Source organism: Tursiops truncatus, chromosome 18, assembly GCF_011762595.2.
Source record: "Tursiops truncatus isolate mTurTru1 chromosome 18, mTurTru1.mat.Y, whole genome shotgun sequence".
In the NCBI taxonomy this organism is placed as follows: domain Eukaryota; kingdom Metazoa; phylum Chordata; class Mammalia; order Artiodactyla; family Delphinidae; genus Tursiops; species Tursiops truncatus.
Window position 1 is genome coordinate 7,998,121 of NC_047051.1, and position 15,722 is coordinate 8,013,842.

General features: G+C 44.8%; 1 long non-coding RNA gene across 1 annotated transcript; it reads left to right on the top strand.

Annotated features, from left to right (window-relative positions):
• Window positions 1-5,711: 5,711 nt before the first annotated feature.
• LOC141277018 (uncharacterized) lies at window positions 5,712-15,515 on the top strand. Its single transcript, XR_012327572.1, has 3 exons — window positions 5,712-6,231; window positions 12,908-13,112; window positions 15,387-15,515. It is a non-coding gene; the product is annotated as an uncharacterized lncRNA (long non-coding RNA).
• The last annotated feature ends 207 nt before the right edge of the window (window positions 15,516-15,722 follow it).

Here is a 15,722-nt window from a genome sequence, read left to right on the forward strand (position 1 = left end):
GATGGCGGTGATGGACGCCAGCTCCTAGCCTCGCCCTAACTCCTCCCTCTTCCCATCTGCCACTCACAATCCCTTTCTTTGCCTAAGGAGTCACAGATTCAGGAGAAGACTGAGGCCTCAGGACGGATGAGCCAGCTGCTGAAGGAGCCCAGGGCCCTGCATGACCACATGGAGCAGAGTACTCCTCCTTCACGTCCACACTGGACTCGAATGAGCGCAAGCAATAAACTTCGATGGTTTTAAGCCACTGAGATTTGGGGGTTGTTAAAACAACTAGTGTGTCCTGACTCGTACACTGGCCTTGCCTAGTACGCAGATAAAGGGTTTATTAAGGTACTTCCTTTGGGGTCAAGTTTCTCAAATCAACATTACATATCCAAATACTTCTCATCATTTTCAATCTAATCACTGCCTTATTACCAATAACCTGGTTCGTGTTTCTGTGGCTCTACTTGCAGTGGGCTTGCCAAAACTTTTAACTGCCAAATCCAAAATGCTTCCCAGCTCTCATTTTACTTGCGTTCCTGTGGTATCTGACACTTACCTCTTCTTCCCGAAGCTCTCCCGCAATTCTCCACGTACCCAACTCCACCACCACTTACTAGCTGCGTGACCTTGGGCAATTCCTGGACCTCACCAGGCTCACTGAGGGGCTCCTGTGAGGATGCCATAAGACAGTGTGAAGCTCACTGAATGAACGCAATGAATAAATGTAAGCGCGCACTGAATGTTAGCTGCTGTTACTATTGTTAACAATACAGCGTCTTGATTTTCTTCTCTCTTCTCTGGCTCCTCCTCTGTAAAATGTTGTGGCTCTTCTTTGTCTCTCTGCTGACTGTTGGCTTTTCCAAAGGTTATTGTCTCAGAACTTTTCACGCCTCATTTCTCCTCTGTGACTGACAGACTTTTACGCCAGGTTCTGAATGTTCCATTATCAAGCTTTATTTCTAATTTGTGTCCCCTACACCTCCTCCCTCATGTGTCATCAAGGCAATCACAGGTACACAGAACAGACTGACGGAGCACCTTCCTCTCGGGCTCTGGGGCAGACCCAGAGACTGGATCAAAAGGGAAGGACTCCTCGTGGACATGAACTGTGTCATGTGTCCCGTTCACTAGAGCTAAGTGACTCAGCCACAGCCCAGCCCAGTGAATTGGAGAGACTTCCTGAAGGGACTGCGACTGCTAACTTCCAAGACCTTCATCCAGTTCAGAGTCAGGAAGCATATGGTCCCTGACTCCTGGTCCTTCCTAGTCTTCTCTCCTAAACACAGCCCATTCGAGGATTATTTCAGTTGGCTTAGTTTTCTTTAGAATGGGTTTCCCAGGGTATGATCCACAAAATATTTGACTTAAAGATACTTCTCGAAAGGAGACTTCCAGAATTAATTTAAAAAAAAAAAGAAAAACCAACTCTGTTGGAAATTCCCAGAGCACATTAGTAAACCACAGGCCCTGGGAAGCCCTGCTGTGGAAAGACATGGGACTTGAGTCAGCTCAGTGTCTTTCAAGCTTACGTGGACACACAACCCTTTTGGGTCAAGCCCAGTGTGCGGAGATCCTTCAGCTGCCACAGCAGCTCCACAGGCACAGAGAGGGAAGAGCCCCAACTGCCTGGGAGCTCCCTAAGGGGCAACTGAGAACAATCAGGCCACAGAGGGAGGGCCCGGCACCGGGAGATTACAAGGAGGCATGTGCAGTGAGTGTCCCAGGAGTCGAGGCGTCCGAGAGATTTTGCAAGGATGGGATGGTCAACTACATAAAGTGATAAAATGTCAAAGAGAGTTTGCTCATTCCTACAGCGAGTCATTCTAAAAGAGTTTTCTGGATTACTGGCACCTACCTAGGGGTTTTTGTGTTGGACACCTGGCCAAGGTTACTCAGTAGCAGTGAACAAGACAGACATGGTTCCAGCTCTTGTGCCCGAGGGGACTGGAGGGACTGTGGGTTCCCACAGCAAACTGAGACCCAGGTGGGACAGCCAGGACTGGCATGTGCCCCCAGAATGAGCTACCCTTGGAGCTCCAGGCACGGAGCAGTATGCAACAGGAGCTAGTGGGAAAAGAGACTGTCCCAAGTCTCTTACAACAACCCTCAAACAGAAGAAGAATGCCCGAGAAACTGCGAAAGAGGGAGCCCCGGGCGCCTGAACTAATTAGAGAAACCTCAGAGTAATCCTGACTCTCAATTACAGGTTCACGGGGGCCGGTTGGGGGGGGGGGGGTCTGGGAAAGAGTCATGGAGTGTGCTGTTTCCTCTCAGATTCCACAGGAATAAATAAAGTTGACACCTTTAAAGAAGTGCTTTCTAAATGTTTTGAAAAGAAATGCCAGAGAGGGAAAGAAAAAATCTCTGTGCCCATTGCAGCTCAGCAGGAAGATGACCTGCACATGGGCTGGAGCCCTTGACGGGGCTCCAAGTGTCTATAAGGATATTTCCCACGTGGCCAGGGGCAAAGGCTGTGGAGCAGAGATTGCACAGTGGATGCCCAAGAGCCCGGTGCGACGAGCAGACGTACTTTGTTTAACCTACACAGTGTTTTGAAAAATTAAAAAAGTTGCTAACATTTAAAAATAGGGAGATTTAGCATAAAATATGGATTTTTATCTTCTCTTGAAAAAATGGAGGGTCTGAGCAAATTGGCTGGATTGAGGAGTTGTCTCCCCCTTTACACGGGGCAGGCGCTGTGTTTCTACACCAGGGTAGATTCATTCACTTCTGGTACTCGCATGGCCCTTGCAGAGACCTGAGTTGGTGACCTTCAGCTATGAAGCATTGTTGGAATTGATACTAAGGTATTTTTAATCATGTTTTCAGATGGTATGAAATCTGGGTTTCTTAAATCCCAACAATATAAATGAACGGGCCGATCTAGCCACTTAAAATTCTTCCCAAATATACTCAAGATCCCTTTGGAGGTATGTCTCATGGTTGTATATACCAGCTATATGCACTTTTTCTCCCAGTTTTGTTTTGACTTGCAGGATCCAGTGCCACAGAAGCTTCTAATATCCAATGAAATGGATATTATATAAAATAACTGAAGGTGCTCATCAGAAGTGGAGATTAAGATAATATTCACTTCATTGAGGCATTAAGGCAGTTAAATGAGTGAATATTTGCAAAGTGCTTCAAACAGGGCCTTGTAAATAGTAAATACTTCATTTGTACCTATTAACTAAAAAATTTTAAATGCTGTGAACATTTAATGATGTTGCCAACTCGTATTAACTTTTTCCTACTTTTCTCTCTCTCGTCCGGGTTCAGGCTGAAAAACGGCCTATTCCTCAGGTCACTGTGTCTATTCTTGGTCCTAGTTAAAAAAGGACCCATCATCCTTGCATGTTTTATTCTCTGTATTCATAAGCTGTATAAGAATACACTCCTGAGTCCTCAAGGCCTCAGAGAGATTTTTAGTGAAAGATATCTTTTAGTCTTTATTTGCTCTCAACTGTACCCTCCCTGTTTGCCCAGATGCGAGGACATGGTGTCTGGTCAGAAAAAATCTAAATCACAGAGACTGGGTGACATTCAAATTCACATCTCTCCTCCCAAGGTACTAAGCTTCACGGCCCACTTTTCTCTTTCTACAGGAAGGTTTCTATGGCTTTGCAGCTAGAACCTGCAGCCCAGGTCCTCAGAATTCAGGGAGATGAGCAGAATTTAGGGTCCTGGGCTGGCTCTAGGCCACGGCACTCATGGTTCTCTTTCAAACCAGGAGTCACCTTCTAGTGGCTTCTGTGCCCTGGTCATCTTCACAGCCAAAGCTGCACATATTCTTGATTTTCAGGGCAGTAATTCTCTCCAGGGTAGTGCTAGCTCTACCTTTGAGCACCAGTAATCAGAGGTGGAAGAATCTTCAGCAAGGAAATTTAGTATAATCCCCATTTTCTGTCAAACTTCTCCTTGCCATCCCCACCCCTAAATCTCAACCAACTGATGACCAAATACAAAAATAAGCTTTTGTCAGTACTCATCAATAGTTGTTTGAAGACGTGATACTACTGTTGAAAAGGCCATGCAAACTATTAATCACTCAGGTGGGTACACTTCTTTCAAGCACTTTTTTTGTGGGGGGGGGTGTTGAGAATAAGGAGATTGTCTTTCTTGTCTCTTTCCTTGCTCTTTTTCACATTCTTGGTAGAATTTCTTGAGAGATTATGCATTGCTTTCCTTGAAGTATATTTGATTACGACTTTTAGACATCAGCACACAGGATATATATGTACTATATAATAAAAGATTATTTCTGTATAACTTTCTATATAAAGCGGTATGTATACATAATGTTTTTAAAGAAATGCAACCTGGTACACAGGCACATGTGGCACTCGTGTCCACACCAATCATCATAAACACAGCCATGATGACATGAGTGCCGCCAGGTACTTTATTTAACTGGGCTACTCCCGCTGTGAGACAGATAACAATATTTGTCTTTTACAGACAAGAAACTGTTCTTCAGCAGACTTAGTAACTTGCTGAAAGTCCCGCTGTTGGTCAACGGCAGAGTTCAGAGCCAATCTCTGGTCTGTCAGGCCCAAGTTCTTGGGCTTCCCCACAGTGTATGGCTAACTCTCTAGCTCTCAACCCTGAAGGGACAAAGGCTCTGCGGCACAAGACAGTGTTTACAAACACTCTCGGGTTGACACTTCATAAAACCCAGAGATTTTACGGGCAGTGTCTCTGCCTTATCTCCAGACAATTATGGGTAATCTACACTGTCAGATTATAAGAAATGTGTTGACAGCGATGCAATCCAGCAGTTGATACCAGAGGGAGAAAATAACTTACTAGTTCTTTTGATTTGAGAAATGGATTTTTATAGAATATGACATAGATTAAAGCACTTTCCAAAAGGAGCTGGAACCTGGGCCAGTGATATTCTTTAAAAAATTGAGTTCTAGTAGACTGTTTCAACACTTTGAGTGGTTTGGATGGATGCTCTCTAGTATGGTCAAGAACACAGTTATAGACCCTCTGGGACAGGACGCGCCAAGGGTCCCAGTCATTGATGGAAAAGTGGTGGGGTGGGTCCTGACCAGGGAGGAAACTTAGCCAAATTCAGGGCATTATGGAGACTGTTATAAATAGCTATTACTGTGGGAAAGGACATCGTGGTCTCCAAGACGTCCTAATAACGTGAGAACACACTGTTCTAATTCAAATATCAGAAGACCGCCCAGAAATCCTCACGAATATGTTTCTGAACCAGAATGGCCCATGAACTTCTTGCTTATTACTTCAGTCAGTGGTATCTCTGGGCCATGTTGACTTTGGTTTTGTACATAAATCTTACATAGGGAAAAGCAAACGAAATAATGCCCTTGATATTAGTGATGTACTCTTTCAATAAATATAGCAGTGGTGTTCATACTGTTGTTTCTTCTAATGACTGATAATAACAAGTCATAACATTAAATGAATTCTTAACAAACACAGTTTTGGGAGGGAGCCAATGTAAAATGGTCTAAGTATATAAATTTCTGGAGGCCTCAATGTATAACATTTCAGCACATTCATCACATTACTTTAGATCAAAATAATTCTAACTTGGTCCTCCTTTCTGGCAGAAAAATTTTAACATTCGTAATTACTGGGCTTCCCCGCAGGACGGTGCAAGTGTTTTCTCACCCCGTTACACAGAACAGAATGTTCAGGGCGGGCCTCCATCTCTCTCCACGCTGGTTCCCTGCCATATCCACAGCCTCTTTTGTTGCTTCCTGCCAGGGCTTGGCTGTGTGTTCACCGAGCTGCACTGAACTACAGTTCCCAGAATTCCCCTTTCTTGGTGCTTCCTGTTGGCTTGCGCTCCAAGGAGAGTCTCTGGACAGTTGGAGGCCGAAAGGAAGGGGGCAGCCGTTCTGTAGCACACACATTGTTTCCCATCTCCTGATTCATCTTAGTGGCCTAAAGCAGCAACGTGGCCTGCAATGGCTCTCCCTTCCCCCTGGAACTTCTTTCAGTTTCTCTGACTCCTGGGTCAGCTGTGTGTGTGTTCAGGTCCTTGAGGAAGGACTGTGGCCTCTGCAGGACATGCCTGTTACCAAGGTCAGAGGCAACAAGAACCGACGCGGGTCAGCCAGGCCTCGTGCCTGCGGGGTTCCAGCCTGCTCATGACCTTCCTTCCTGACCACCAGCTCGTGAGCTCTGGGCTCCAACAACAGATGTGGAGATGACTTTGCCAAGACTGCTTACTGAACCCTCAGAGAGCGTCAGCCATTCCCTTTGGTAAATCAGTATGTATTTATGTCTTACTGGCTCTGCTTCTCTAATACACCTCCATGCTGCTCTCCCGGGGCACAAGCCTTTGTCAGGGCCGAATCCCAGGGTCTAGGACGGGGCCTGCCGACATATATACCTGTAGCCTCTCCTCGCTAAGGCCCTGTCACCACCCCCAGAGATGTGCCGTGCAGGTCTGCACGGTTCTCTCCACGGTAGGACCTGTAACTTCCGTCCCTTTCTTAGTCTGGGAGGAATCCCACTGCATGCCTCTGCGCCATCACCTTCACTCTGGAGTATCTGATGAGACTTCCTCAGGTGAAGTGGGTTGAGGCTTTCACAAAGGACAGGAAGAAGGCCTCACTTCGGGCCACTGCTTTTAACCCCAGGAGAAACTCACAGTGAGGCGAGCCAGCACAACTCCTTACTTCCTTGGAGTTGAGAGGTCCGTGTGTGAGAAAAAAAATAAAAGGAAACGGCATAAACACTTCAATAATTATCCTGCCATAGGAGGGCAGAGCTAGAGACGTGGATGGAGATGTGTTCCTTCGCCTGTGGTTCCAAAAGCCAGCTAAGTCATTCCCAAATTGTACGCCCACTAGGGTGGGGTACAGGGTATCCGTGTTTTTAATTAGAACTCTCTCAAGTGGTTCTTATGCAACAATGAATTAAAAGTAGCTTATGCCATCTTTTCTATATTCAATGCCAATTCTTTGGAACCTTTGATGGTAGTGGATAGCGAATAATAATGATTATCCTATACAAGGATCTGGTGTGTTGGCTACTCTGTATGGCCAAGTATGCGTTTGGGCGTTCTGGAAGCCCTGAGAGGCAACATCTTATCCAATATCCTTATGCGACTGAGAGACAACCCCATCTGAGGGAGAACACAGCAGTGGGGATTCTAATAAAATAAAATGATCAAGTTCAGGGTCAGGACTAGATATCACTGGGTCTGGGCAGAGGTGGGCCAGCGTTGGGTGCAGCCTCCACATGGGCCCGAGTACCTCCTGAGGCACATGGGTTGAAGTGTTCTTGCAGCTGTGGGACAGGCTGCCCGGAGCTGCCCTGAAAGGATTCTAGAGGCTGCGGGAGTTCCAGTTCACTGAGGAAAGAAACACAGCTGTGTGAAAGGACGAGGATGAGGATGGAGTCTGTCCAGTAAGAAAGCAAAGCCTGACTGGAGCGCTGTTCTGAGCTGGGTCCCAGTGGTAGCATTCTTGACAGACACGCTAATGACAGGGCTACGTGCGGCAGTCAACTTTCTGTAGTTGGCCTGAGAGACCTTCTTTGTGAAGCAACAGATCAGGCGATTGAGAGTCGCCATGAGTACATTGTCCTTAAGACAGAATAACTGATGAAGGTGAAGAAGGTGAAACTGACAGAGTAAGAATACCCCTGGTTTTGTCCTAAAATAGATTTGAAGAGGGAGTCCAATGAACTCTTTACAAAGGAAATGACTGAGTCCGTGAGCTGTTTTTCCATGGAGCTTGTATTCTGGGAACTTTTCCCCAAACTCTTTTTCTGATAAGCCAAAGCCATCACCTAGTGCTAAGAACTCCACAGGAGAAAGTCCAACAAAGGCACGGCTGCTGGGACCTCAGCAGAGAGGGATGCCTGCACAGTGGTCCGGAGAGAACTGCTCGCACAGAAGGGATGGAACTCAAGAAACTAGTTTCCAAACTACTGGTGTCCAATCTGAGGAGCCTGCTTGGCCAGAGCCTGCTAGCATGATAGAGGGACTAGAGAGCTTTGTGAAATGGGTGTAAGAATAGCCCCGCCTGTGATTTGGGTGGGGATCTCATGCTGGGTAGACAATTTATTGAATTCAACTTCTTGTCTCAAAAGAAAAGCCATTTTCTAGGGGCTTATTAAAGGAATGTTACATGACAGTCTCTGTGACGGCAAGGGTAAGAAGCTGTATGTAAAAGACACCTTAGGGCTTCCCTGGTGGCGCAGTGGTTGAGAGTCCGCCTGCCGATGCAGGGGACACGAGTTTGTGCCCCAGTCCGGGAAGATCCCACGTGCCACGGAGCGGCTGGGCCCATGAGCCATGGCCACTGAGCCTGCGCGTCCGGAGACTGTGCTCCGCAACGGGAGAGGCCACAGCAGTGAGAGGCCCGCGTACCGCCAAAAAAAAAAAAAAAGACACCTTAAATCACCTGCCACACTGGCTAACAAGACTCACTGAGAATGTTCTCTTTAAGATGAAAGAGATGGTTGGAAAGAAGGCTTCTCCTGCTCTAACGGGACCTGGCAGCTGAGTCACTCCTAGTCAGGAGCTCTGTTGACACAGGTGACTGTTAACACGGATGAGAAGGTGGAAGAAATCAAGAGCTTAATTCTACTGCTAAGAAATATAATGGAGGCCCCAGAGCTTATATATACTACTTGTCGATTAATACAGTTCTGTTGATTATATAGCCAGGAGAATCATGGCTGACCTCTGCCTCTGAAAATACTGTTTAAACACACAAAGAAAGTTTTCTCCCCCAAGGATTATTTACCCTCTGCTAGTGCTGTCCCTGGGTTCCCCTTGCATAACTGAGAAGCCTGGCTGTTCAGGATGTTTACAAGTTAGTGACGAGAGGTCAGGACAAAGACTGGGAAGTAAATCAGATGCAGACTGGCTATGGGAGGACAGCCCAGTGGACCCTGAGGAGGCACTGGGTCAGCCAAACAGCTTCTGTAGTTCACAAAAGTTAGACCTCGACGGGCAAGCTGAGTCTTGCTGAGGGCTAACTTTGAAAATGATAATGAATTCTTAACTGAGAAGATTATTCTGAGAACATCCTCAAGTGGCACTGAGATTCACTGAAGTACTCAGCTTCCTGGTGCTTAGAATATTGTGCAGTAATCCTCAACCTCAGTGGAGGCTAGTTTCCTGCTAGCAGGGAATCATCGTGGGTGCCCGCACCAGACTCTAAGGTGTCCTCTGGGGGTACACAGGATTGAAGTTTTCATTTCTCAGGAAGAACTCTTCTGTGTGGAAAGAACTTGCAGTGAAAAGTGAAATGATAATTCCTTTACTGCTTCAGAATCTCCACGATGACTGAAAAGTGTACATAGCTGGTCCTTGTATCACACAACAGAAGACCATTCAAATTTCTTATTCTATTTTTTCCCCTTAGTGAGAATTGAATATTTGTTCAGAAAAAAATGGTTTATGCCAGTAGAGATGAATTTTGAGACAGCAGCTCCCACGCCTTTTTGAAACCCATGCTGAAATCTCTTCCCTTGCTGCAGGTGGCACAGACGAGGCACAAGTCTACCAATTCGACTTCGCGTCTTGCCTGACATCCCTGCTCCATTTCTGTCTGCAGCGTCAGGAAAACTTTTAATGTTTAATATTTGAATACAATATTTAATGTCTACACAGTAAAAGTATTCAAACTTCAAACCAGTATTGAAACCAGGTGTAAACCAGCTAACGGTTTCTTAATCTCAGACTTGGAAATGAATGTAAACTGTATTTTTCTTAAGTGTGTTTTAAAAACTCCGGCCTCAAGTTCACTGTTTAATGGGATCAACTTTCAAAGAAATTTATTCCAATACAAGACCAAAAAAAAAAATAGAGACTGTCTAGAGTTAGGGGAGAAGGTGTGACAGTGGCTTTCTAAAACATGACTAAGACTGTCTTCTGTGCTAGACTATATGATACTATTCCTATAGAATCTATAGGAATTGCTGGGCAGGTTTCTAAACAAAGGGTATACAATGAAAGGCTCTCAAATTGTTGGTAAAGATAGGGGAGAATTAAGATTCTGTCAAGCTTCAAACAGAACCTGTTTCAGGAGTCTTAACTGACATGATACTTATTTTCTGCAAAAAAAAAAATATGGATATTAAATGTCCCTTTTTGAATTCTATCTTCTTGCATATATTTTTACAAAGATTGTCTCCTTCATCCTTGTGATGTTTTACTGTTTCATTTAGTATGACTTCTGCAGCATGGATTACTATGTTAATGTGTGAAAAGGAAAAAAATTATCTAGATCATGTGAACTTTAATGAACAAATGTATGTTTTCTGTAAGTTCTGGAGTATAACTTAGTTTGGTGCTTTTGGTTGTTGTTGTTCATAAAAAGGAAATTAGTCCAGTTCTCATAAATGTTAAAGAAAAAACTGATACTTGAAATGCTACAGATGCAAACTTTAGAAAAATAAGTGGGAGGGCGGCAGAAGCACAAGAAGAATATTTACTAGTAAAGTATATTTGTTCATTGGAATCTGAAACAGATTTTTTTCTTTGCTTTTTTTAATAGTGACAAGAATTGTGCAGGACAAGGGAAGTTCTGGAAGATGCTACCAATTTTCCTTTAAAATTGGATGTGATGTTTCTGTACATTATCTATTTTGATGAAAGTTAAGTGATTTGAGGTGGGAGGGGGAAATGTCTAGTTTCAGTTCCCATCAGCTTTACCAATTGTTCCAGGTACAGGTGAGGGCTAGCTGGAGTCACGGTCCAAGGTTAAGTCAAGGTCAGAGTGTTCTGATTTGAGGCACAGCTGTGGATCAGACTGAGATCCCAGCCAGAGAAACTGCCTCGGCAGTATCTGAGCCACTCTTGAATTTTAAAGTGACCTAGAATATTTTATTGTTTGAGTATTATGAATGAGTATTGAATATTATAGATTTTTATATTCAGTGTGTTTTAATCCATCCCATTCTTTTTGATGCTCAAAGTGTCCCAAATGTGATGACTGGGGGCCCTTAAATTGGCTACTGTTCTTCTGACATTACCCATTAGTATCTGGGTACTTCTGTGCTTTCCAGAACAAGGCTCACCTTCTTCATTCCCCATCCCACACTTGGAATCAGTCATATTTTGTTAGTAGCATGAGAGTACAACGGTATTTTGAAACCAAACTCTTGACATTGACGGGAAGCCAAACGAGTGACATGGCATCACCAACGACATATGCTCGTCAAAATGTTAAACTCGAATCTGGTTGCGGCTTTAGAATTTTCTTCTAGTTTACTGGCACTGCAGGGAGCAGAGGAAGGAGTTAAATAACACGGTGATGAAACCAGCAGACAAATGCAGCCATGAGGCCTTCTACCGGACGCCTGACCCGGTTTCCTCAAGTCAGTGTCATAAAGAACGTGGGCAAGACTGTCGTAGATTTGAGGAGACTTAAAAGACGTAACAAAAGAAACATGGGGTTGTGACTTGAATCCTATTTTTTATAAACTATAAAATCATTCTGGGAATTGTTAGGGAAATTTTAATATAGATTCACTATTAGATGATACTAGGTAATTATTGTTTGAGGTGTAACACTGGTATCATGATTGTTCAGCTGAATATTTTTTGGTGATACAGGCTAAAGTGTTTAAGGGTAAATGTAATGAAGTCTGTAGTTTATTTAAAATTATTTAACAAAAATAAAAATCAAGATAAAGTAGTATGTAACTATATAAGTACATACTATGTATTTATGAAGAAGATGTGGTAAATTCAACAACTGTTGAAGAACTGTTGGATCTAGGAGATAGGTATTTATTGTACTATTTCTTTTCCTTTTCTATATGTTTACTTTTTTTTTAATTGTAAAAAAAAGTTTTAAACAAGGGGGTGGGAAACTCCCAGACTTTGGGACACAGGAGGCTTCTTGCTCCTGAGAAGTTCAGGCCAATGTTCTTCCTGCCTTTCCTGCCCAGGACATGGTACCATCCTCCCAGCTTCCAAGTCAGAAGTCCAAGGGTCTTTCTCATCTCCTCTTTCTTCTTCAGCCTTTCCATTCAACAAGTACCACATGTTTCCAGTTACATCTTCCAAATATGTCATGGATCTGCCCCTATCCATGGCCACTATCCCGGGGGACCCAAGCAGCAGCCTTTGGACTGACGTCCCTCCTCCACGATCATCTTCCTCACATCGATTCAGCCCCAGAGTAATCTTTCTAAAGTGCACTTCAGATCACGCTGCCTCCGGGTGACTCCCCATTGCTTAGAGGATAAAGTCCAAGCTCCTAGCATGCTGTGCGATGCTGCACCACCCACCCCTGCTCCAGCGACACGGGGCTGTGTTTGTGCCGTCTCCCCTGTGATGCCCTCCGCGTCCTTTTCCCCTGGCTGACTCCTCATGGGCACCCCGAAATTCCCAAGCGCAGGTGTCCTCCCTCTCCAGGACAGCTCCTCTGCCACACTGCCACCTTTCTGGGCTGCAAGTCCCCCATAACAGCACGTGGACACTGCCACTACTGCATTTGCTCACACCTCTGCAAGGCAGTGGGTCGTAGCGACTGGAGCCAAAATGCCTGAGTCTGGATCCAGCTCTGCTGCCCACTCACCCCTTGTGTGACCTTGGGCAGGTAACTTAACCCTTCCATGCCTGTCGCCTCATCTATGGGGTCAGGATCATAATAATAGGACCTAACTTACAAAGCGCTGAGGATGAAGTGAACAGTGCCTGGTACGTTATAAGCACTCAGTGTCAGCTATTAACATTACCTGAACTGCGTTCCTGTTTTCTCACTCAGTGGTGAGTTCCTCGAAATGAGGGGCAGTATTTATAGCTATTACCATGTGCCAGACACAGTGTTAAGCGCCTGCGTTTCATTTAATCCTCACAAATGAGGTAAGTGACAATCCTTCCCCGCTACCCCATCCTCCCCTTTGCTCGTCCTTCCTTCCACACATATTTTAGTGCCAAGCATGTGCTATCTTCCCTGTTTTACAGATGAGGAAACTGAGGTACAGGAAGGATAAGGAGTTTCTCCACGTGCACATCAGCCAGTTCAATGCAGCCCCTGGGTTGGCGCTGCCAGCGCCTGACTCTGAAGTTGGTGCATGCATCATTGGACCGAACATTCTTTGCATCCACAGCATGTAGCATCTTGACTGCTATTTTAGTGCTCACTGTTTGTGAAATGAATGAATGAATGGTAAGTAAGCTAAGGTAAAATGAGGGAAAGAGGGACATATGGAACTCAGGTTTGGAGGCAGGCGTGATATGCTCTGAACAGCCAGGCGAGGAGCCTGTGTGGGAGATATCTGGGAAGTCCAGGCTCAGTGTCAAGCCATGGACGTGCTCAGGAAGGGAACTGTGAGGACACGCATGCCCCGTCCTTCAAAAGTCAGTTTTGCATTTTTCTGAGAATTCACATTAAACTGAACAATCTGGGCCAGATCTTCACTGAGGTGAATAATCTCTTGTGGTCAATGATCATCATCTTATCCTCCATAATTCCTCAAAGATTACTCCAGGATTACGTCTAAAAATTCCCCCACGATTTTAGCTTTTCTGAGCAAAGATTAAAAATAAGTAGTTGCTAGGTGTTCTCTTATCACTTCCATAGTGGAAAGTCTTCTTTACTACATTCTCTGGGATTTTCCAGTTTGAAATTCCTTCTCCTTGCTGGTGCTGCCTTGGGAGGGTCAGACTCCGCTGGGTGGTGGGCAGAAGGCCAAGTTCACTTCATCAGAGAAGCCTTCCTTGAGTGTTCTTTCTGAATTAGTCCCCCAGTCTCCATCATGTCATCCTACGTTACGGTCTTGATAGCATTCATTTTCTTTGAAATTATCTGAAGCCACAGACACGGTGTGTTTCCAGTCCCTTCCTATCGGCATATAAGCTCTGTGAGGGCAGAGTCTGGTTTACCCTGGTGTGTGGGTTGTAGGTGCCCAGTAAAAACTGTTGAACAAATGAAATGGGGACGCACGTGACATGGAGAAAAGACGATGCAGAAAGGGGTGAAAGCAAACAGGCAAGAGCCCTGACGTGGCTCCAGCATGCCACACTGACTGCTACCGATGTACCTTCCTGCTGGTGCTTTATCTTCTCTTTTAACTGAAAACAGGATCCTTGTATACTCTAGTATACTACTGTTTTCTATGCTATTGTGTCTCCATCACTGGCCTGTAGGCTCTGAGCGCCTGGCAGTGCATGCTAACTCTCCTAGTACTGCCATTCATTCATTCATTCTCTGCATTCACTCATACAATGACTGTGACAGGTGACAAGAGTATGACTCCAGGCTAGGGGGTCTGGGAGCTGGAGGTCCCCATGCGGCTGACAAAGGAAGAGGGACCAGATGTTGCAAGACTCTCTTGACTTCATAATTTTGCTTGCAGCTAAGCGTGCAGCATCAAAGAAACATCTGCCTTCTCTTGTCAGCCCAGAAGGCTCTATTTAGCAGCTGCTGGCGGCAGGAGAGCAGCCTGCTCCCTGTAACCCAAGCGCAAGGCCCGAGGAGACCTGAATCAACCTGCTTAGGGCTTGACAGGATGAGGATTTTGTATTTATTTAAGCACCTTCAGAAAAAATTCTCACTGACCAGGCTTTTTTTTTTTTTTTTAAATAAGGCTAGAAGTTTATATTCCTTTGCATTATAAGTGGAGTAATTTATGTGTTTCAAACTTGAAATATTATAGGTTAACAATTCAAATTCAAATATGACAACATACTTGCCATTTTTCATGTTTGTTGCTAACAAATATTTAAGTTATTTTTGTTTAAAATGTTTGTTATTTTTTGGTATAAAAAGGTCTGCCGTGCTCAGACCATGTGAAATATGGGGAAAATTTTACATCTTTTAAGAGAGCAACTGTTAGTATAAAATAATACTCTCACTAACCAGATCCACAAGTATCAGGTGCCTGCTTTAAAGGTGATATTCACACACATTTACACATAGAATTCCACGCCTGATGTGTCTAGGCAGGTTAGTCATGTAACTTATCAGGTTCTTTAAAAAAACTCCCCTTATACCTTGGCCGAATTACATTACAGCTTGCAGATCATTTCATGTATACAGAAGAGCCCCAGACCGTACAATGCTTTGTATTTCTTTCAATACCTACCACAAATACCTTGCACACGGCATGTCAGCACATGTCCAAGAAGCATCCTTTATAAGCTATGAACTTTTATCAGCTCAGCTATCCCTTTACAGCAGAAGTCCCCAAGCCCCAGGCTGCAGACCGGTACCAGTATGCGGCCTGTTAGGAACCGGGTCGCACAGCAGGAGGCGAGTGGTGGGCGAGCGAGCGAAGCTTCATCTGCTGCTGCCCATCACTCCCACCACTCACATTACTGCCTAAACCCCCCCACCCCGTCCATGGAAAAACTGTCTTCCACGAAACCGGTCCCTGGTGCCAAAAAGGTTGGGGATCCCTGCTTTAGAGCAGCTGCTTGAACTGTTTGCCCTTTTCCACAGGTCATCAACAATGTTGCCCAGCACAAAGGGATTTTACACCTGCTAAAGCTCAGGAGAACAAGGACACAACTTCATTTCACCTGCAAGTCCTACTGCCGCAGAGAAAAGCAAAATGCTTTGTGACCACCTACAGGGGTGGGATAGGGAGGGTGGGAGGGAGGGAGGGAGACGCAAGAGGGAAGAGATATGGGGATATATGTAAATGTATAGCTGATTCACTTTGTTATAAAGCAGAAACTAACCCACCATTGTAAAGCAATTATACTACAATAAAGACGTTAAAAAAAAAAAAGAAAAAAAAAATGTGTGACCTCTAATGCTTTTCTGACATTCTCA